The 24,561-nt window shown below is 42.5% G+C and overlaps 1 protein-coding gene across 1 annotated transcript in view; it reads right to left on the reverse strand.

Moving 5' to 3' along the window:
- The window catches only part of LOC145396094 (Y+L amino acid transporter 2-like), a 58,290-nt gene that overhangs the window by 15,630 nt on the left and 18,099 nt on the right, over positions 1-24,561 (reverse strand). The gene's annotated exons all lie outside the window — the stretch shown is intronic.

A 24,561-nucleotide genomic window follows, 5' to 3' on the forward strand; every position in this document is an offset into this window, starting at 1 on the left:
GAGTGAGGCAGAGTGAGCGTGAGGGAAGGAGTGAGTGAGTGTATGGCCTTGACAGCCTGAGGGATGGTAGAGGAGCAGTTACCTTACATGACTACCAATTTTTACCCGCGAATCTTGAAAAATGCGGTCACAATGAATGTTTTCATTTTAGACCATTTTAAAATGGCACTGGCTGTGGAGTTATGTCAGACCATTTTAAAATGGCACTGGCATGCGGCAGGTTAAGGGGTTCCAACCCCCTGTCCAGTCCAGGGCCTTTGACCAATTTTGTTGTAAAACAATAGGCTTCAAGAGTTTATGGAAACCTACTACCTTCAGAGTTATTTTCAGAATGATTGGCACAAAACTATGACCTGTCGAGAGCAGACAAACAAGCAGACAGACAGACAGACAAACATACAGAACTGACCAACATGCTTGCTGAATCTATCGATTCTGACAAGCAACTTACCAACATGCTTGCCGAATCTTTTGTTTCTGGCAAGCAATGAAACTGCCATAGGCAGAGCGCTTGCCGGATGGATTGGATTGGAATTTGGATAAAGACCTGGAATGGAACTGAAGATGATAGCCCGCAATATTATGTATTGATTTTGTATGTAATACACATATCTAGTCATTCAAATGTGTTTAGCAGCACTGAATTTTTTGGGGGGTGATAATATGGATATTTCTTAGTGAGATTTCTCTCCAGTGTATAGGCAGTAAAGGCGATGAAAACAGGGAAAGCTGCAGGTATGGATGGGTGTGCTCTGGAATGCCTGAAGGGTGGTGGAGTGACTATTGTTGACTGGTTAGTAAGACTGTTGAATGTGTGCTTTGTGAAAGGTATCGTGCCAATTGACTGGGCAAGTGCTTGTGTGGTCCCGTTGTATAAAGGCAAGGGTGATAAGTATGAATGTACTAGCTTTAGGGGTATAAGTTTGTTGAGTGTTGTAGGTAAGGTGTATGGTAGAGTGTTAATTATGAGAGTTAGAGAGAGTACAGAGGGAGTGATTGGTGATGAGCAGTGTGGCTTTTGGAGAGGGATGGGATGCGTGGATCAGGTGTTTGCTGTGAGACAAGTGTGTGAAAAGTATTTAGCAAAAGGCAAGGATGCATTTTGGGCATTCATGGATTTAGAAAAAGCGTATGATAGAATTGATAGGGAGGCTTTGTGGACTGTTTTAAGATTGTATGGACTTGATGGTAGGTTACTAGAAGGGGTGAAAAGTTTTTATTTAAATAGTAGAGCGTGTGTAAGAGTGGGAAATGCTGTGAGTGATTGGTTTCCCATGAGAGTGGGACTGCAACAGGGATGTGTGATGTCGCCTTGGTTCTTTAATATTTATATGGATGGTGTTGTAAGGGAGGTGAATGCAAGAGTTTTAGGTGGAGGTTTGAGTCTGGTGAATGTTGATGGTGGAGAGTGGAATCTGAAGCAGCTGCTGTTTGCAGATGATAAGATGATACTGCACTGGTGGCTGATTCAGAAGAGAGATTGAGACAGTTAGTAGAGGAGTCTGGAAGGGTGTGTGATAGGAGGAAATTGAAAGTAAATGAGAATAAGAGTAAAGTGATGATGTGTACGAGGTTGGTAGATGGTAGGAGGATGAATATAGTTCTGAATGGTGAGTTGCTTGAGGAGGTAGAGTGTTTTAAATATTCAGGGTCACATGTTGCTGTGGATGGCAGAATAGATGTAGAAGTGAAGTTTAGAATGAACGAAGTAGATAAGATGCTGGGAGGAATGAAAAAAGTGTTTAGATGTCGTTTGCTTAGAATGGATGTAAAGAGAAGGCTGTATGATGGTGTTTTGGTACTGACTGCGTTATATGGGGCTGAAACATAGAATATGGGAGTAGCAGAGAGGAAAAGTTTGAATGTAATGTAGATGAGGTGTTTGAGGAGTATGTGTGGAGTGACGCGTATGGATTGAGTGCGGAATGATGAAGTGCGAAGGAGAACTGGAGTTGTTCGGGAGATGGCTGGTAGAGTTGAGCAGAGGGTGTTGCGATGGTTTGGGCATATGGAGAGAATGGTTAATGAGCGATTGGTGAAAAAGGTAACTAGATCTGAAGTGACAGGTGTAAGGATGAGAGGAAGACAATGAATAGGATGGATGGACAGTGTGAAGAGAGTGCTGGATGCGAGAGGGATGTCTGTTGAGCAAGGAAGAGTGGCTGTTCGTGACAGAAGTAAATGGAGAGAAATTGTGAATGAATAAATGACGAGGCAGCCCTGAGGGGATATTCTCCCGCATTTGGTCTTGTCAGCTAGTCAGGTCAGGTGCGGGTAAAGGGATGGGTCTATTATGATGTGGCGGGGGTAAACCAGCTCTGCTGTCGGGCCCTGCTGCGGATGTCACTGACTGCACTGCGTAGTTGACCCTTGTGCTGTGTGGTGCAGTGAGGATCTGTCCCTTCTCCCCTCTGGGGCTAAGATGCGAGTGAATGTGTTTGAATGGATGAGTAAATCGGGCGTGTGTCGTCCTGTCTCGGCTACCTCCCTTTCCTTGGGGGAAGCAGCCTAGGTATATAGATAGTATAGGCAGTCATTTGGTGATTTTTTGTGTGCTTCATTGTGAAACACTAGGTGGGTTTAAGAAGCTAAAAATTGCATTCCCGGGTGCTCCTTACACTTCTTTTCAATTTGGTAAGAAAAAAAATAGATTTCCGAATTTTGAAAAAAAAAAAAAAATGATGCCACAGCAAGCCACTATTTCCCAATGATTTCCAAACCCCCGGCCAATGAGGGGTTTCAACCCCTCACCCAGTCCAGGGCCTTTGGCCAATTTTGATGAAAAACAACAGGCTTCCAGGGTTTGTAGATACCTACCTTCTTAATTTTTCTCGGAATGACTGGCACAATATTGTGACCTGTAGATAGCACTCAAACAAACAAGCATACAGGCAAATGAAACTGCCGTAGGCAAAGCATTTGCCTGATGGATCTGAGCGTGTGTGCAGTTTTCACTGGTGTGTGGCCAGTAAAGCACTTGCCAGATGGATCTGATTGTGTATGCTTAGTTTTCACCAGTGCGTAGGCAGTCATTTGGTGAAAATTTTCATGCTTGATTGCTAAACACAGGATGGGTTTAAAAAGCTAAAAACTGAATAGCCAGGTGTGTCCGACATTTCTCTTCAATTTGGTGAGAAAAAAAAATTGAATTTCAAAATTTGAAAATTAGGTGCCTGGGGAGGCCACTGAGTTCCAACAATTTCTTGTCCCATGGCCATTTAGGGGTTTCAACACCCCACTCGGTCCAGGGCCTTTGGACAATTTTTATGAAAAACAATATACTTTCAAGGTTAATGGATATCTACCTTCTGATTTTCCCCCCTCCGTGATTGGTGCAAAATTGTGACCCGCAGATAGCAGACAAACAGACAGACAGACTGACAATTATACAAACATACATTACTTGCCAAATCTTTCAGTACCGGCAGGCATTGAAAATGCCATTGGCAGAGTGCTTGCCAGATGTATCCCCCCTCTTCCCCTCCCCCCTTTCCCCCCACTCTTCCCCCCTTTTCTCCTCCCTCTTCCCTCTTTCCCCCCCCTCTTCCTCCCACTCCTCTTCCCCTCCTGATTGTGTCTGCTTAGTTTTCACCGGCATGTTATCAGTAGAGTGCTTGCCGGATGGATTTTATGCTGTCTGATTTGTTTTCACTGGAGAGTTGGCAGTCACTCGGCAAAAATTTTCGTCCACCATTGTGAAGCACAGGATGGATTCAGGAAGTTATAAATTCCAATGCCAGATGTGGCAGATATTTCTCTTCAATTTGTTGAGATAAAAATCGATTTTCGAAATTTAACCCGTCACGTCCCGAGCTATTTCGCACCTCCGACACCCCCCAATCCCAAGGTATTTTCAATTTTTTTTTTTTTTTGGCTAAAACCTCCGCTTTTGGTGAGAAACATCGAAAATTCATAGAGAAATCGCTCACCTGAGGTTTAAAATACTCGCTCCAGGTAGCAATACCTCCTTACCTTACTGGGTTTCTTAACAGGCTGACACCAAAGAAAAAGGGTTCTATGGGAGGGTAACTATTTCACACCACTCATAAACGGTATTTATTTATTTGGTATGAATTTATATGTAGTATGAGAGTATATTGGTTTTCAAACAATAAAATAGGCATTATAAGCATTGTTTCACTCACTAACTCATCACCATACCTGACATTTTTTTGCCATGTTACCTTATCAACATTTCTGACTGTTTCTTCTTCTAATGCTATGTAAACTTTGTCCTCCACATTGTCATCGATTGGGAAATCACTCTGGCCCTGAATGTCTTTATTGTCCAGGTCACTGGTAACAGGTGAATTGCCAAGACAATGACGTGCGGGGGGGGGGAGGTTATGTGGTGTAAGGCATTGTCCCTGCTTGGCATCTTGTAGAGGAATAGAGGAAGGTGTCCCATGTATACGTACGAAAAATCACGCGCGAAAATTGAAAATTGTGCAAATTATGAACCTTGCAATTGCGCAACATACCAGTACGTCGTCGGGACTGGCAAATGCAAAATGTTGCAACGTATCCATACATCGATGGGACGCCTCGGGTTAAAAATGGTACCTGGGCTGACCATGCTGGCCACTGGATCCTGTCATATTCCGAACCCACAGCAAATAAGCAGTTTCATCCCCCACCCAGCCCAGGACCACTGACTGATTTTGATGAAAACCAATAGATTTCCTGGGTTTATGGATATCTCACATCTGAATTGTTTTCAGAATGATTAGCAAAAAATTATGACTTGTACAGAGCAGAGAAACAAATAGACAAGCAGATAGAAAGACAAATATACCGAACTGATCAACATGCTTGCCAGATCTTTCAGTTCCACCAAGCAATGAAACTGCCACAGGCAGAGTGCATGCCGGATGGTAAAGATTGGAATTTGGATAAACAAGCATTTCAGCAACATATGAGGTGTCCTCGTGGTAAATATATGGATGTCAAACGTTCCCTTCCCTTCATGCTAATCCAATTGTGTGAAGTGCTAATCGCAGGTAGTATTGAATTTTAGCTGCTTCAGTTCAACCTGTGCAAAAAAAGGAGCATCATTCTCTCGTTAGAGTCTAAAAACAACATCTCTTGCCTCTGTCTGGACACAAACTAAACTACCCAGACAACAGAAATAACTGATTACTTGCAAAAACACAATAAACCAATCATATATATATATATATATATATATATATATATATATATATATATATATATATATATCTTCCCATAATATATATTGATTTCTGTTTGTAATACAGTACACATACCTAGTCCTTTCAATCCATTTCAGCACCACTGAATTTTTTGGGGGTAAGTGTGGACATTTCTTAGTGGAACGTTTTTCTTAGCACAATGTGTTCTCCCCTCTTCTGCTGTTTTCACAAGCGTGTAGGCAGTCATTTGGAGACATTTTCTGCTTTTCATTGCAAAACAAAGGATGGGTTTAAAAGCTAAAAAATGCATTACCTGGTGTGCCAGATTACTTATCAATCTGGTAAGAAAAATATTCGATTTTCAAAATATGAAAATAATGGAACCTGAAGGTGTTATTGGGTCACGACGATTTCTGGAGCCACAGCTATTGAGGGGTTTCATCTCCCCACCCAGCCCAGGGCTTCTGACCGATTTTGATGAAAAACAATAGGCTTCCAGGGTTTCTGGATATATACCTCCTATTTTTTTTGCTTTTTAGAATGATGGGCATAAATTTGTGACCTGTAAAGCACAGACAAGCAAACGGACAGACAAATATATGGAACTGACCAACATGCTTGTAGTATCTTTCGATTCCAGGAATCAGTGCAACTAGCATAAGCAGAGTGCTTGGTGGATGGATTCGTTTGTGTTTGATAAGTTTTCACCGACATGTATGCAGTCATGTGTCTGCTTAGTCTTCACCAGCTGTAGGCAGTTATTTGGCGAAAGTTATCGTGCTACATTGTGAAGCACATGGTGGGTTTAGGTAGCTGAAAATTGCATTGCCAGGAAAAAAAAAAATCGATTTTCGAAATATGAAAAGAAAATGGTGCAAGGGACGGCCACTGGGTCCTGATGATTTCCCAACCCATGCCACTGAGGGGTTTCAACTCTCCACCCAGTCAGGGCCTTTGATCAATTTTGATGAAAAACAATAGGCTTCCTGGGTTCATGGATATCTGCCTACTGATTTTTTGTACAGAACTGATTGGTGCAAAATTCTGACCACAGAGTAGGCTACAGACAGACAGACAGATGAAAATGCCATAGGCAGAGTGCTTGTTGAATGAAACTGAATGTCTCTGCTTAGTTTGCATTGCCATGTGCGCCAGATGTTTTCTTCAATTTGGCAAGTGAATAAGATCAGCGTTCGAAATCTGATTATAAAACGGGGGGAGGGGGGGGGGCTACTGGGACTGCCAATGGGTCCCGACGATTTCAGGCCCCACGGCCATTTACAGGCATTAACCCCCACCCGGCCCAGAGCCTTTGAGTGATTTTGATGAAAAACAACAGCCTTCTAGGGTTTATGGACTTCTATATTCTTTTTTTTTTTTTTTTTTTTGTCAGAATGATTGGTGCAAAGTTGTGACCTTTAATGGGCAAACAGACTGAGACACAGACTGAAATTGCCATAGTCAGAGCGCCTGCTTATGGATCCGTTTGTGTCTGCTTACTTTTGGCCAGTGTGCGGGCAGTAGAGCACTTACTGGATTGATCCAATTGTTTCTGCTTAGTTTTCCCCAGCATGAAGGCAGTCATTTGGCAAAACATTTTCCGTTTCATTGCCAAGCACAGGATGGTTTAGGAAGTTAGAAATTCCATTCCCAGGTATGCCCGATTCTTCTCTCCAATTTGTTATGAAAAAAAAATTAAAAGATTTTTGAAATTTGAAAAAATGGTGCCTGGGCTGGCCACTGGGTCCAGAAGATTTCCAGACCTACGGCCATTAAGTGGTTTTAATCCCTCACCCAGCCCAGGACCTCTGACCGATTTTGATGAAAAATAATAAGTTCCTAAAGTTTATGGATATCTACCTTCTGTTTTTTTTCTTTTCTTTTTTTTCTGAACGATTGGCACAAAATTGTGACCTGTAGGGTATTGTGGGTCTTGGTAGGCTGTTTGGTTGGGCTTAGGTTTTTTTTAACGTATTTTTATAGGCAAAAAATAAGGTATGGGTGGTTAATATGGCCCCATAATATAGTAATCATCATCATCATCATCATCATCATCATCATATTTAATAAAATAAAATAATAAACTATTTTAGACCACTTGTCCGTATCTGCAGTCTACCAACTGTTCAGATGTATTTACCATTGTAAAATTAGCATAGCAAAATATAATAATAGGTAAATTTTAAGGTATAAAAGATTTTGTATAATGCCAGTCAATAATAATTATGGTAGGATATTTTCTTTAATATGCGTTTCAGTGCTCGAAGTAAGGTTAACAGAGTTCTTATGAAAATTATGCTGGTGATCACTGGCAACACCAGTTTGTGAAAGCTCCTGTTATAACACGCGGTACAACAGTTGTTCTCAAACCATGGCACAAGCAACAAGGGCTCAAAAAGTTGCAAAGTTCCCCTAGTTGTATGGCTTGTTGGGAAATGGTTCAGAGCTATGCCATTCAGAGTTACCCACACTGAGACAGTGCTTGAGAAATGGACTGCTAGTATGTGAAAGATCATTGAAAGATTTGAGAATAAGAGAAATGTGTAGACTTGTTTTATCTGATGTGAAAACTATTTGGAATGCAACAAATACCAAAATACTTTTGATTAGTGAAATGTTGGCTTTGGATAAACCTGTAAAGGAATGGCACAGTGCCAAAGATTGTTCGAAAGAGACTGCAAAGTCTGCATTAGTCTCTCAGTTCAGTGACATACTGGATAAACTATTTTACCTTTGGAAGTGCAAATGTAAAACTTATGAATGTGCTGAGCAATCCTGTGACGGCTGTGAATATCAAGCTCATGTGTTTTGTACCTGTCCAAGAAATGAGAAGATCCCTCTAATGGAAGTGAAATTCATGATATCCCAAGAATCAAAGCTGGGGATAAAAGTGATTTGCAGGTAGGTTCATTGGACGCTCCTGAATCAAGAAGACAGACCAGATTGTCGGAAAGAAGAGAATCTATTCCCAACGGAGCTAGGAGCAACAGTAATTAAGTTTTGCTTGGGATAGGTCAGGAAAATTCAGAAGAAATGGACTTCCAGGATGAACAAGACAACAAGGATGATCCAGATGTTATCCTTGACAGACCAAGTTCACGTAACTACTTAGACGTTTCAAGGATAAGTTCAGCTGCAGTGAGGTATAGCGTTTCAAATAAAGCAGCAGCAGCTATCAGTAGCCTACTGCAACCCTTGGTGCTGCCAAAGATGCTGGATTGCTCAAGGAAGAGTGTAATATTGTAATTGATCAGAACAAAATAAGAAGATCCAAAACTAAGGTAATGAGAGAAAAACGAGTGGAGGGTGAACTGAAGCTGGAAGAATCTAATATTCAGGGGATATTGTTTGATGGAAGGAAGGATTTGACAAAGTTCATGAAAGAAGGTGAGAATGGTAAACTCCATCCATCAGAGAAGAAGGAAGATCACTACTCATTACGTTCAGAGCCAGGGGGCAACTATTTGTTCCATTTTACAGTTGATCCTAAGGAGAGAAAAGGAACTGCTCCAGAACAAATAGCTGTTCTGCTATATGAATGGATTGTGGACCATGGCTTGGAGGAATCTTTACTTGCAGTAGGAGGTGACTCCACGAATGTAAATACTGGATGGAAGGGAGGCTATAGCATCAGTCGAGCAGGGCAGTACTCCCGAGGTGGATGGAAAGCTGATGACAGGGAGTGCTGGAGCTCCCGTTTCATCAGCCCTCAGGACTGGTTCCTGACCATCCCCCTTTGCTGAATTTTTTCCGTGTCTCAGTTACACAGAGAGTAGGCCAGCATGCTCTCCAGTACAAATTTCTCTAACTATCTACACCAAACTACATGCACAGTACACACTACACTTCCTTTTCCAAAAGTCAAAAATTATGGCATCTCATCACCAAGCCTCGGAGTCCCCAGGGGGGGGGGAACATAAATGCCCACACCATTTGCCCCTCTCCCGGTGACGACTCGAGGTGCCTGGAACCACTGTCTAACTCTCTTCTTTATTTCTGCAACATTCGCGGCCTTTCATCTAACTTTCACTCTGTTGAGCACCACCTCTCCTCCTCTAAACCTCGCCTTCTTTTTCTAACTGAGACTCAGCTGTCTGAGGCAACTGACAGCAAACCCTTTTCTGTATCCTCCAACTTTCTCTAGACTCATTTCAAACCAAAGGTGGCTGTTGTGTATATATACGCAACGACTTATCTTGCTCTCGTGTTCCTGAACTCGATTCTTCTGAATTCTCTACACTCTGGCTTCAGCTTTCCTGTCATTCTGACTAAATATATCCGTGCTGTTTACTTATCCCCTAATTTACTGACTATCAAAATTCTTCGACTATCTTACTTCTATGATGGAACACATTCTATCCATTTCTCCTTTCTCTGAAATCTCCATTCTAGGAGATTTCAATGTTCACCACCACCTTTGGCTCTCCTCTCCTTTCACTGATCCACCTGGTGAACAAGCCTACATCTTTTCTATCCTTAATGACCTAGAGCAGTTTGTACAGCACCCTACCCGTATCCCTGACCTCCTTGGAGAGAGCTCCAACATACTTGACCTCTTCCTCACAACTAATCCTTCTGCTTACTCTGTTAATCTTTTCTCTCTGTTGGGCTCCACCAATCACAACTTTATTCCCTTAACCTATCCTATCATTCCGGTGCGGCCTGTGGCATTTTGGAGCTGCGGACTGGGAGGCCCTCAGGCAGTACTTCTTTGATTTTCCCTGGAATGATTATTGCCTCCATGGCCGTGAGCCATCTGAGTGTGCCTTGCGCATTACAGAGGTTATTCTCTCGGGCATGGAGCATACATTCCTTTCTCATATCCTTTGACTAACGCAAGAAAGCCTTGGTTTAATCACGCTTGTTCTAATAATGCTGTTCGGAACAAGGAAAGGGCCTACAAAAGGTACCAGAGCCAACCCACCCCTGAATCACATCATTTTTATGTTTCTGCTCGGAATCGTGCTAAGTCTGTTCTTCGCTCTACTAAAAATAATTTCATCCATACTAAATGCTCTCAACTCTCCAACTCGAATTCTTCCTGCTCCTTCTGGCACCTTGCCAAAAATCTTTCTAACAACTTTACCTCATCATCCTTCCCTCCTCTTTTCTACTCTGATGGTTCTGTAGCTATTTCTTCCACTGATAAAGCAGATCTCTTCACACAGACTTTCTCCTCCAATTCCACCTTAGACGATTCCGGTGCTGTTCCTCCATCACTTCTCCCCTCTGACTTCCTCATGGTTGACATTAAAATTTCTTCAGCTGATGTATTTTCTGCCATCACTGGCCTCAGTACTAACAAGGCATATGGGCCTGATGGGGTCCCTCCTGTTGTTCTCAAGAACTGTGCTTCTGTGCTTACACCCTGCCTAGGCAAACTCTTTCGCCTTTGTCTGTCAACTTGTACCTTTCCTTCTTGCTGGAAGTTTGCTCTCATTCAGCCAGTCCCAAAGAAGGGTGACCACTCCCAACCCTCCAACTATCGTCCAATTGCTTTAACATCCTGTATTTCAAAAGTTTTCGAGTCAATTCTCAATAGAAAAATTTTAAGGCATCTTTCCTATCACAACCTTCTTTCCGATCGTCAGGGTGGGTTCCGTCAGGGACGCTCCACTGGCGATCTTCTCACCTACCTTTCAGACTCCTGGTCATCCTCCTTTCGGGACTTTGGCGGAAGCTTTGCCATTGCACTTGACATCTCAAAGGCTTTCGATCGAGTCTGGGATGAATCTTTAATTTCCAAACTGCCCTGCTACGGTTTCTATCCTTCTATCTGTGCATTCATTGCTAGCTTCCTTTCTGGTCGTTCTATAGCCGCTGTTGTAGACGGCCATCGTTCTTCTAGATCTATCAACAGTGGTGTTCCTCAAGGCTCTGTCCTATCACCAACTCTCTTCCTTTTATTCATCAATGATCTTCTAAGCTGTACATCTAACCCCATCCATTCATACGCTGATGACTCCACCCTTCACCTTTCCATTCGGTTCCCGCAACGCCCATCTCAACAGTTACTTCGACAAACAAGGGATGAGGCTATGGCACACCTAATGTCTGACTTGGCTCGTATCTCTGACTGGGGTAAAAATAATATGGTTGTTTTTAATGCATCTAAGACTCAGTTCTTACACCTATCAACCCGACAAAATCTTCCACAGGTATACCCACTAATGTTTAATAATATTCAGCTTAATCCTGCATCATCCTTGAACATACTTGGGGTTTCATTTACTCGGGACTTATCTTGGAAAGATCATATTACATCTCTTGTAAAATCTGCTTCCAAGAGATTGGGTGTGCTAAGCCGACTCCGCTCTTTCTTTACCCCTGCACAATTGTTGACTCTATTCAGGGGTTTTATCTGCCCCTGTGTGGAGTACAAGTCTCATGTGTGGGGAGGCTCCCCACATACAGCTCTTCTCAATAGGGTGGAGTCAAAGGCTTTTCGTCTCATTAACTCTCCTCCTCTTACTGACTCCCTTCAACCTCTGTCTCTTTGCCGCACTATTGCATCTTTATCTCTTTTCTATCGCTACTTTAATGGTCACTGCTCCTCTGAACTGTCTGCTTGCATTCCTCCACCTCTAAGACGGGCGCGTAGCACCCGTCTAGCAGCACACACTCATCCATTTTCTGTCCAACTCTCTAATACAAGAGTTAACCGTTACTCCCAGTCTTTCATTTATGCAACAGGTCAACTCTGGAACTGTCTCCCTCTGTTTGTATTTCCTGCTGTCTATGATCTCCAGTCTTTCAAATTCATTGTGTCCAGGCATCTCAAAATGATCGTATCTTGAATTTGGCTCTCTATTGTATTTTGTTTTTCTCTTGGAAGGAATTGTTACTGTGGGCTCACGGCCTTTGGTTCCTTCTTCCTTGCATAAAAAAAAAAAAAAGGTGGATGGAAAGCTGATGACAGGAAGAGCTGGAGCTCCCATTTCATCACCCCTCGGGACTAGTTCCTGACCATCCCCCTTTGCTGAACTTTTTCAGTGTTTCAGTAACACAGAGAGCAGGCCAGCATGCTCTCCAGTATAAGTTTCTCGGTCAACACCTAGCTACATGCACAGGACACACTACACTTCCTTTTCAAAATTGAAAAAGAAAAATGGCGTTTTAAATCAGGCCTTGGAGTCCCCGGGGGGGAGGGGGACCATAATTTCCCCCCGCATCCGCTCTTCTCCCGGTGACGACTCAGAGGGATGCCTGGAACTTCTTCATTTCTGAAACATTTGCGGCCTTTCCTCTAACTTTCTCTATGTTGAACACCACCTCTCCTCCTCTAAACCTCACCTTCTCTTCCAGAGAGAGACTCAGCTGTCTGAGGCAACTGGCAGCAGAAATCCTTTTCTGTTCCCTCCTACTTTCTCTATACTCATTTGAAACCCAAAGGTGGCTGTTGTGTATATGTACGCAACGATTTATCTTGCTCTTTTGATCCTGAACTTGATTCTTCTGAATTTTATACTCTCTGTCTTCAGCTTTCTTGTCGTTCTCTGATTAAATATCTACTATGAAAAATTCTTCAACTATCTTACTTCTACGATGGAACACATTCTCTCCATTTCTCCTTTCTCTGAAATCTCCAATGTAGGAGATTTCAATGTTCAGCACCACCTTTGGTTCTCTTCTTTCACTGATCCACCCGGTGAACAAGCCTACATCTTTTCTATCCTTAAAGACCTAGAGCAGCTTGCACAGCACCCTACCCGTATCCCTGACTGCCTTGGAGAGAGCTCCAACATACTTGACCTCTTCCTTACAACTAATCCTTCTGCTTACACTGTTAATCTTTCCTCTCCATTGCGCTCCTCTGATCACAACCTTATTACCTTAACCTGTACTATCACTCCGGTATGGCCTGTGGACCCTCCAAAGAAACGTCGACTGTGACACTTTGGAGATGCGGATTGGGAGGTCCTCAGGCAGTACTTCTTTGATTTTCTGTGGAATGATTATTGCTTCCATGGCCGGGAGCCATCTGAGCGTGCCTTGCACATTACAGAGGTTATTCTCTCGTGCATGGAGGCATACATTTCCTTATCATATCCTTTGACTAGTGCAAGAAAACCTTGGTTTAATCACGCTTGTTCTAATGCTGTCCGCAACGAGGAGAGGGCTTATAAAAGGTACCAGAGCCAACCCACCCCTGAATCACATCTTGTTTATGTTTCTGCCCGGAATCGTGCTAAGTCTGTTCTTCGCTCTGCTAAAAAATATTTCATCCGTACTAAATGCTCCCAACTCTCCAACTCGAATTCTTCCCGCTCCTTCTGGCACCTTGCCAAAAACCTTCCTAACAACTTTATTTCATCATCTTTCCCTCCATTTCTCTACTCTGATGGCTCTGTAGCTATTTCTTCTACTGAGGGGAAGGTCTTCGCTCAGACTTTCTCCTCTAATTCCACCTTAGATGATTCCGGTGCTGTTCCTCCATCATTTCCCCCCTGTGACTTCCTCATGCCTGACATTAAAATTTCTTCAGTTGATGTATTATCTGCCATCACAGGCCTCAGCACTAATAAGGCATATGGGCCTGATGGAGTCCCTCCTGTTGTCCTCAAGAACTGTGCTTCTGTGCTTACACCCTGCCTAGATAAACTCTTTCGCTTTTGTCAACTTGTACCTTTCCTTCTTGCTGAAAGTTTGCTCTCATTTAGCCAGTCCCAAAGAAGGGTGACCATTCCCAACCCTCTAACTTTTGTCCAGTTGGTTTAATATCCTGTGTCTCAAAAGGTTTCAAATCAATTCTTATCAGAATTATTATAAAGCATCTTTCCTATCACAACCTTCTTTCTGATCGTCAGTATGGGTTCTATCAAGGATGCTCCACTAGCGATCTTGCCTACCTTTCAGACTCCTGGTCATCCTCTTTTCGGGACTTTGGCGAAAGCTTTGCCATTGCACTTGACATCTCAAAGGTTTTGGATCGAGTCAGGCATAGATATTTAATTTAGAAACTGCCCTCTTACGATTTCTATCCTGCTATCTGTGCCTTCATCTCCAGCTTCCTTTCTGGTCGTTCTGTAGCCTCTGTTGTAGACGGCCATCGTTCTTCTACAGTAGATCTATCAAGAGTGGTGTTCATCAGGGCTCTGTCCTATCACCAACTCTCTTCCTTTTATTCATCAATGACCTTCTAAGCTGTACATCTAACCCTATCCACTCGTAGGCTGATGATTCCACCCTTCGCTTTTCCATTCGTTCCCGCAACGTCTATCTCAGCAGTTACTTCAACAAACAAGGGATGAAGCTAAGGCACACCCAGTGTCTGACTTGGCTCGTATTTCTGACTGGAGTAAAAATAATCTCGTTTTTAGTACATCAAAAACTCAGTTTTTACACCTATCAACCAAGAAGGGAAAGAAGTATGCGGCTTTCATGGATTTGGAGAAAGCATATGACAGGATGGATAGACAAGGATTGTGGAAAGTATTAAGAATATATAAACTAAATGGGAAGTTGTTGAATGCTGTGAAGAGTATGTATGATGGGGCTAAGGCTGCAGTGCGTGTGGATAGTGAACTGAGTGAATTTTTCTCTTTAAAGGTTGGGTTGAAACAGGGATGTGTTATGTCTCCATGGTTGTTCAATCTGTATATAGATGGGGTAATAAAAGAGGTACAGTCAACAAGAGTTCCACCTGGACCACCTAGTCGCGGGATATGGCTAACGTGGCAACAGCGCGTGTGTGAGTGTGTGTACATGCCCGAGAATTTATCGAATCATCAAGCTTCATCCTCTTTGCCGTATTATATTATTATGTGGTCATTGTATTATGCTGTGATATTGGCTAATAAATTCTGTGTGATTGGGATAGTGAGCTGTGCACTATGCTTTTTTGATTTATATAAAATAATTCTTCTCTTGTCTTGTAGCGTGAACCACGATACAGGTTGAGTTGTGGTTCAGAAACATCGCGCCATTTATGGGTGAACTTGCTCACTGTTGCTGAACCACAACTTAACCCGTATCGTGGTTCACGCTACAAGATAAAAAAATTATTTTATATAAATCAGACTTTATAAATAGCATTGTGCACAGCTCATTATACCAATCACACATTATTTATTAGCCAATATCACAGCATAATACAATGACTACATAATAATATAATACGGCAAAGTGGATGAAGCTTGATGATTCGATAAATTCTCGGGCATGTACACACAACAAAAAAACTATCGTTACACCTTCTGCGCGATATAAAATGGCACACGAATGAAGGTTTTTGATAACAGCCTCCTCCATTGGTATCCCTGCGTGTGTTTGTTGCATATTTATTATAAACTATATCCATTGCTTCTCCCATGCATTTTTCTACCTCATCCTATTTGGCAACTCACCCACTGTCAGGCTTACCAACCCTAGCGAGACAGCCAGGTTGTTCAGTATGAAACACATCGGACCCCCCTGTAACGATAGTTTTTTTGCTGTGTGTACACACGAACACACACACACATGTGCTGTTGCCACGTTAGCCATATCTCGCGACTAGGTGGTCCAGGTGGAACTCTTGTTGACTGTAAAAGGTAGGGTAGTGGATGTTGGAGTGGCCCTGGTGAGAGAGGGTAGTGTTTGGAAACTCCCTGTACTGTTGTTTGCAGATGATACTGTGTTGTTGAGTGAAGACGAAGGGGAGCTGCAAGACTCGGTGGATGAGTTTGGGAGAGTGTGTAAGAAACGGAATCTAAAGGTGAATGTAAGAGTAAAGTGATGGTCTTTGAGAGGGGTGAAGTCAGTGAATGTACAGTGAGGTTGGATGGTGAAGACTTGGAAAATGTGAGTACGCTTAAGTACTTGGGTAGTGTGATGAGCAAGGATGGAGGTTTGGAGGGTGAAGTGCTTGAAAGGGTCTATCTATCTATCTATATACCTAGGCTGCTTCCCCCAAGGAAAGGGAGGTAGCCGAGACAGGACGACACACTCCCCATTTACTCATCCATTCAAACACATTCATTCGCATCTTTGCCCCAAAGGGGAGAACGGACAGATCTTCACCGCACCACACCGCACAAGGGTCAACTGCGCAATGCAATCAGTGACATCCGCAGCAGGGCCCGACAGCAGAACTGGTTTACCCCTGCCACATCATAACAGACCCATCCCCTTACCCGCACCTGACCTGACTAGCTGACCAGACCAAATGCGGGAGAATATCCCCTCAGGGCTGCGTCATCACTTATTCATTCACAATTTCTCTCCATTTATTTCTGTCACGCACAGCCACTCTTCCTTGCTCAACAGACATCCCTCTCGCATCCAGTGCTCTCTTCACACTGTCCATCCATCCTATTCGTGGTCTTCCTCTCAGCCTTACACCTCTCACATCAGATCTAGTTATCTTTTTCACCAATCGCTCATTATCCATTCTCTCCATATGCCCATTCTCTCCATGTCCCCCCTGTGGCGAGGGGGACACAACCTGGCCGCACTATGGGGTGGTACTACTACTCTGCGGCCAGGTTGTGTTAGGAAGAATACTGCCACCGTATTCCCTGCGTGTCGTAAAAGGCGACTAAAAGGGGCGGGGTGAGGGGACTAGGGACCCCCTCCTCTGTTTTTTAGTTCCTAAAAAGAGACAGGCCAGAGAAAGGGATGGGGGATGGAGTTATCCCCGTACCCTGAAGATTGGGTCTTGAAAGGGTACAGCATGGAAAAAAGGTTGCTGGTTCCTGAAAGCAGTGATAAGAAACAGGGAAGCGAGCATGGAAGTGAAAAAGTTAGTACATTACAGTATTGTGATACCAACTCTAACGTATGGAAGTGAAGCTTGGACGTTGTTGGAAGGGCACAAGTCAAGAGTGAGTGCAGTTGAAATGAGTTATTTAAGAGGAGCCTGTTGAGTCACATGGAGAGACAGGCTGACAAATAAGGATGTGGTGTGGATGTGGATGTGATAGGAAGCGTTAGGAGGAATACACTGAGATGGTTTGGCCATATGGAGAGGATGGAGGGTGAAAGACTGACGAAGAGAGTGTATGTGAGTGAGGTGGAGGAGGGGAGAGGGAGGGGGAGGCCGAGGATGAGATGGAGGGATAGGGTGGAGAGGTATATAAGAGAGGGGTGTGTGTGTTGGGAGCAGGGCAGTGAAATGGTGTCAGACAGGGCGACATGGAGGCGATTTGTTTGTGGCCACCCCGAACGGAATTGAGGCGTCTGGCAATAGATAGGTAGATGGAACCTAGCACAATCTTCCACAGGAGTACCCGCTAATGTTTAATAATATCCAGCTCAATCCTGCATCATCCTTGAAAATGCTTGGGGTTTCATTCACTTGGGACTTATCTTGGAAACAACATATTGCATCTCTTGTAAAATCTGCTTCCAAGAGATTAGCTGTGCTAAACCGACTCTGTACTTTCTTTACCCCTGCACAGTTGTTGACTTTATACACGGGTTTTATTCGTCCCTGTTTAAAATACAACTCTCATGTGTGAGCTCTTCTCAATAGGATGGAGTCAAAGGCTATTCATCTCATCAACTCTCCTCCTCTTACTGGCTCCCTTCAACTTCTGTTTCTTCGCCACACTGTTGCATCTTTATCTCTTTTCTATCGCTCTCTCAATGGTCACTGCTCCTCTGAACTGCCTGCTTCCATCCCTCCACCTCTATGACGGGCGTGTAGCACTCATCTAGCAACAAAATCTCACCCTTTTCTGTCCAACTCTCTAATGCAAGAGTTTACCGTTACTACCAGTCCTTCATTTATGCAAGAGCTCAGCTCTGAAACTGTCTCCCTCTTTCTGTATTTCCTACTTCCTATGATCTCCAGTCAGTGTGTCCATGCATCTCGAAATGAACGGATTTTGAATTTGTCTTTCTTTTGTATTGTTTTTTTTGTTTTTTGTTTTTTGAAGGAACGGTTTCTGGGGTTCTGGCTTTTGGTTCCTGCTTTCTTACTTATAAAAAAAATAAAAAATTGAGAAGAAGCTAGGAACGAAATGTTTTTGGCTCTTTTTTGCTCTACACACAAACGAATTGCACCTGGGACATCTGATGATTGGCCTGGATGGTAAGATCAATTCAGACAACAAGTTCTTCGGTCCAAATGGAAAGCTCTTGAGTAAGGTTACGTCCCTCAAAGTCAAAGATAACAAAATTGAATGTTGAAACAGGCCTGACTGAGCTGGATTCAGAAATTGTAAAATCTCTTTCACATGACCAGAAGTACCTCTATGGGATTACAAATGCAATCAAATCTGAAACCTTTCCTAATTACCCGAAAGAGAGGGAGATTGGACCACACAGTCATGCAAGATGCTTTACCTAGCTAACAGACTGTGCAGGGCCTGGTGCTCAGAACACAATCTCCCCCAAGATGTTGCACAGAATCTGAGACTTTTGGTTGAGTTCACTGTGGGAGTGTATTCACCTCTTTGGTTTGAAATTAAGATAAAGCATAGCTGGACTGAAGGCCCTTATCACATCTTGAAGCAACTGCACCTTGTTCGCAAGCAGACGCAGGAAGTGCAAAATATTGTGATGCTCTACGTGCAGTCATCAGCTTGGAATGCTCAGAGTGAAAACGTTCTTCAAACACTGTTGTGCAGTTCTGACCCTGGAGACCGAGGATTTACAGTTGATACAATTTTGAAACTCCGTGGTGACTGAATTTGGAAACACAAGTGTGAGGTCCAGGAAGAATCCAGAGCTGAATCCAACTGCAACCACACTTGTTGATCTTATTGACTGGTCTAGTGATGTTCATGAGCCTCTGCTCACCTGTTCCTTGTCAAGAGAGGAACTTTCTAACCTGAGGGTTGAACCTATGAAGGTTCCAGAGTTTCCTGTTCACGGCCAATCTATTGAACGATGTGTTAAAGAAGTCATCAAAGCATCTGCAACAGTCTATGGAGAAGAGAGAAGAGATGGTTTCATCAGATCTACCCTTGCTAACAGGAATGCCTTACCTGCCAATGATTCTAAACAAGAATTGATTATGATGACTGAATAATTTTTTTTGTTACTTGATGCTATAATTTTAAGAGGTTTGCTTCATGTGAGCTATAATTTTTTTTAAAAAATAGCATAAAAAGTTCATTTTGGGGTACGTTTCCATGTTTCAACTGTCTAGCAGGGGTTTTCAGGGTCCCAAAATCATTTTATAGCACTTAATGGGTGAGTAAGACATTTCAGTGAAGGATATTTAACATTGCAAAATTCAAATTTTCAACGATTTTTGTCCAATATTAAAACTGAAAGTACCTCCCTTACACCAACTTCAATGCTCACAGGGAAGATTTTGATGAATTCTGTATTGCATAATACGTTAAAAAAGTGCTAAGCCCTAGCCTTGCAACAAATTCTGTATGAGTATGACCCACCCTACTCTAGGGTGCAGCCAAGCATACACACAAACATACAGAACTGACCAACATGCTTGCCGAGTCTTTCAGTTACAGCAAGCAACAAACATATGGAACTGACCAACATGCTTGCCAGATCTTTAGATTCCGGCATGCAGTGAAACTGTCATAAGCAGAGCACATGCTGGTTGGATCTGACTGTGTCTGTTTAGTTTTCACCGGCATGTGGACAGATGAGCGTTTGCCGGATAGATCTGATTGTGTGTGCTTAGTTTTCACCAGCATATATGCAGTCATTTGGCGATTTTTTTTCGCACTTCGTTGCGAAGCGCAGGATGGGTTTAAAAAGCGAAAAATTGCATTGCCAGGTTCGCAGGCGTTTTTCTTCAGTCTGTAAAAAAAAAAAAAGTTTGATTTTCGAATGCCTGGGCCGGCCACTGGGTCCCAACAATTTCCAGACCCACAGCCACTGAGAGTTTTCAACCCCCACCCAGCCCAGAACCTTTGACTAATTTCGATGAACAATATGCGTCCAGGGTTTATGGATATCTACCTTCTGATTTTTTTTTTTTTTCCAAAACTATTGGTGCAAAACTGTGACCTGAAGAGAGCAGATAAACAACAAACATGCAGACAGACAGACAGACAAACACACGGAACTGACGAACATGCTTGCCAAATCTTTCGATTCCGGTAAGCAACAAACATACCGAACTGACCAACATGCTTGCCGAATCGAAAGATTCCGGCAAGCAACAAACACACTGGGCCAAACACATAACACTCACGCTTGACAGGAAAAAAAATGAAATACGTCATGGGATTGAAAGAGTTAGCCCATTTACAGCGGTGATGTCCTTTACTGTACATTACATTTTTGCTATCTAGCTTGTTTCTCCCTTGGTCCTGTTTACACACCAATTTATTTAAGGACTTGTATGTAATATCAACCCTTCCGTGTCGTTTTGTAAGAGGAACTCTGAAACGTAACATATAGTAATTATTTACCTAAAATAATCCTCGTGGCAAGAACCCATGCCTGTTTGCCTTGAACTTGGAAACGATTTTATTCAGTCAAGGAGAAACACTTTGCACTAGAAGTTAGATATGACCTTACCTAAGCTTATCATCACGATGTATCTTTCCTTAGGTGAAAAAAAAAAAATGGTACAGAGGATGCAAGGACGAGACAAAACAAACTTACTGGTAGCGAGAACTTCAGACCCCTTGGTGAGGTGTGGTGTGGGTGTGTGTTGTGATGTGGTGTGGGTTGGCTTCGTTAATGTCTCTGACGTCTATGGGAGTGAAGTACCACATTTCTAATTTTCGGAAATTGTTATTGAGAAACAGACGAAAAGTGCTCCCGGAACTGAATTACATGTTATCCTAGAAGAGGATGAATGCAAATTTTACTTGGTGCTTCCAAATAAATGAAAAAGTTATCTGGCCGCAAAAAAAAAAAAAAAAAAAAAACGCCCAGGCCATTATTGTGCTATAGAGTGAGTTAAATATACAATATAAATTATTATGGTTTGTATTATGCAAGGTATCATTACACATGTATATCGCTGAGGGAGAAACTACTTTCTCCATATTTACAAGACTGGGTAATCTATTGAATGAGAATATTATAAATAGCTCATAACTCATGTTTATGGTTCGTCCACCTCAACTTGGAGATTTTCGTCCTTTTACAACTCATTTCCCGTAATACGCATGCATAAGCCAGGCGATTATTATGGTTCTACACCTGTCCAGTGGCACTACTTCGAGAGTAGAAATATATTCTATTCCCGCCATCAGGCAACTTGCGTTTTAAGCCCTGCCCCCTTTATAAAGTTGTGGCCCTCGCCCTTCTCACTCACGCTATGGGCTGTTGGTGGGGAGGGGCAGGGCTTGAGAGACAAGCTGCCTGACAGTGCGTATCGTGTTCATAGTTTATTGCAGCTCAGTGCCAGAAAAAAACGGAGTTCCGGCTCTATATTAGATCCATAGCATCCTTCGTGACTAGCACCATAATATAGCGTTAATCTCTTTTTACAACTCCATATTCAGGAAGGCAACATAGCAATTTTAGGCCAAATGAACTTGAACAGAGTATAGTAGGCTACTCCAACGTAAAACTCTTCATCTACGTCACCATTCAAGTAGATGGTTGGCAAATTTTTAGATCAAATTAATATGAACCTATGCTCATTTTACTCTAACTTGGCCTAAAATTGCAGCCTTTCTCCCTTGAATGCTGAGTTGTTGCTTTAGATTAATAGTAGGATACGATGCTAGTCATGAGGAAGTGCTATGGAAGAGATGAAGAGCCACAACATTGCCTTTTTCTGCAGCTAAGCTACGTGGAATAAGCTGCCAAAAGACAAAAACGACCAGGGTAGAGTAAAGAGGGTCTGGTAATGTATGATGCTGAAGGTGTGATTGTAATGGATTCTCGTCTCTTCTCATCTTGACTTAATTATTTGTCCTTTTGCAGTTTATTACACAAAGCTCAGTGGCGGATAAAAGACAATGCTACGGCTCAACATCCTCTCCACAGCACTTCGTCATAGCAAGCATCATATTCTAGTATTAATAATTTGTTAAAACTCGGCAATGACGACGGAGAGGGGACATTGTTAGGCCAAGTTAGAGTAATATAATGGGATTCACCTGTACATGTCTTACCTGTTCATGTTCTTCATTTCCTCCACGACATGGCCAACTGCCTCCCTGCCAGAAGAAATGCATAGTAAGTCAGGTACATAGACGGACAGATAATTAGATAGGTGGATAGATAGATAGAAAAATAGATAGATAGACAACAGTAGTAGTAGTAGTAGTAGTAGAGGTGGCTGCTGCAGCAGCAGTAGAGGTAGTAATAGCAGTAGCAGTAGTAGCAGCAGCAGCAGCAACAGCAGCAGCAGCAGCAGTAGTAGTAGTAGTAGTAGTAGTAGTAGTAGTTGTTGTTGTTGTTGTTGTTGTTGTTGTTGTTGTTGTTGCAACCTCAGGTTCATCTGAAAGTGAACCCAATGGACTGCAGGTTGACGCTGTACTCCTCTTGCTGTTCATCATCCTACTTTAGGACATAAGGAGGGGGAATAGGGACGTTTGTAATACCAGGCCGTGGATCTGCCCTGTCACATCGGAGCCACTACGTCAAGATGCCCCTTTCCACCTCCTGTATGTTTCAGTGATTGTCATACATTTATTTAATCAGTAATCATATATAATTTTTTTTTTTTATATAAATAACAGAACGGAGGAGGGAAAAACAAATGGGTAAAAAAAAATAATCCATACACCAAATTACTGGTGTCCTCTGTTCATAAAATATCTGTAACAGTTAGACTTGAACAGTTGTGGGTTGAAATTTGGGGGAAAACAACTCTGGGGAAGCGAGTTCCAGAGAGATGCAGTTCGGGGAAAGAAAGAATTCTGATAGGCAGAAGTTCTGCAATATGGTTGAGTGACATTCCAGTCATGAGCGCTACCAGATGCCCGTGTAGCACGAGGGAAGGCATGGAGAGGTGGCACCATGGACGCAACTTCGTCTGAGCATTTGCCAAAAAAATATCTATAAAATAATGCAAGGGAGGCAACATTCCTTCTTACTTGCAGGGGAGGTAGTTTATATGTAATGGCAGGGTTGTTAATGAATCTAACAGCTTTATTCTGAATTTTGTCTAGTTGTCTTAATGCAACCTCTCCACAACCATTCCACAAGGGTGAGCAATATACAAGCTGAGAGCACACATGACTCTTATAAATTATAGCTAACTGCTCATCGGCGAAGAAGTTACGGACTCTGTACAATAATCCAAGTTTCTTTGAGGCGGTTTTAGCAAGTGATCTGACATGAGAGGTCCAGCTGAGGGCACTGTTAAGTGAGACACCAAGAATTTCAATGCTTTTGGAGATGGGAATATTAGTAGCACTGAAGGTAATGTACGAATCTGGCAATATCTGTCTATTAGTAAACTGTATATATTTAGTTTTACTAGCATTAAAAGAGACAAGGTTGTTTTGTCCCCATTCACTGATTGTAGATAGATCTTGATTTATGGAGATGGCTGTACTGAGTTGAGAGGTAGAGATATTAGACTTTGTAAATGGATGTCTGAATGTGAATGAACTATGTAGTGTTGAGTCATCTGCATATGAGTGAATGGGATTGTGAGTGACAGATAGGAGATCATTAATATGAACCAGAAATAGGGTTGGCGCCAGAACTGATCCCTGCGACACGCCGGCGTTAATTGAGTGGAAATTCGAATATACATCATCTACTTTTACTCTTATTTTCCTGTCACTAAGATAAGAAGAAATCAAAGGAACAAAAGACGTTAGTCCATAGCAAGGGAGTTTGGACAGCAGGGAACGGTGCCATACTCTGTCGAAAGTTTTAGAGATATCAAGAGCTACTGCATGAGTTTCTCCAAAAAGATCAATTGATTGATGGATGGTATGAGTTAAGAGATTGAGTATGTCAATGGTGGATCTTTCGTGGCGAAAACCGTATTGTCTATCACTAATTATGTTGTTGGATTCAAGATGTTTAACAATATGCTTATTAATTAAAGTTTCAAATACCTTACCAAGAGAAGATGTGACAGCTATTGGTCTGTAATTGGAGGGGTCAGACGAACTCCCTTTCTTCGGAACTGGGTGGATATTGGCTGATATCTCACTGAAGCCTACTGATGGTTGCAATAGATAGTGTATCATAACTATTATTCTAGTGTTTTAATATCATGATAATACCTACGTGATTCACACAGGAATTACCATTTATCCAGTGAGACCCGTACCAAATCATAGTGACCTGTAGTCGGTCTGTTTATATATGACGGAACTGGGCCACTCTCACGACATGAATTTTAAGCCGTGATCTATAAAACTGGGTGATCCTTAGTAATGAAGTAAAAATGAGTCTCCTGGGTTACCAGTAAAATTTATTCTCCAGTCTGACTACGCCTGGTCACCAAATGAACTGAACGAGGTTAAGGATCTTTGTCATATGAAAGAAACTGACTTGGCATTGTCCGGTTCGAGCACACTTTTTTTTTTTATAGTTTGTACTTGACATTACACTTCAGTATCTTCTTGTATGT

This window comes from Coenobita brevimanus, chromosome 4, assembly GCF_032717465.1.
Source record: "Coenobita brevimanus isolate Jiangsu-jjx chromosome 4, ASM3271746v2, whole genome shotgun sequence".
NCBI classification, from domain to species: domain Eukaryota; kingdom Metazoa; phylum Arthropoda; class Malacostraca; order Decapoda; family Coenobitidae; genus Coenobita; species Coenobita brevimanus.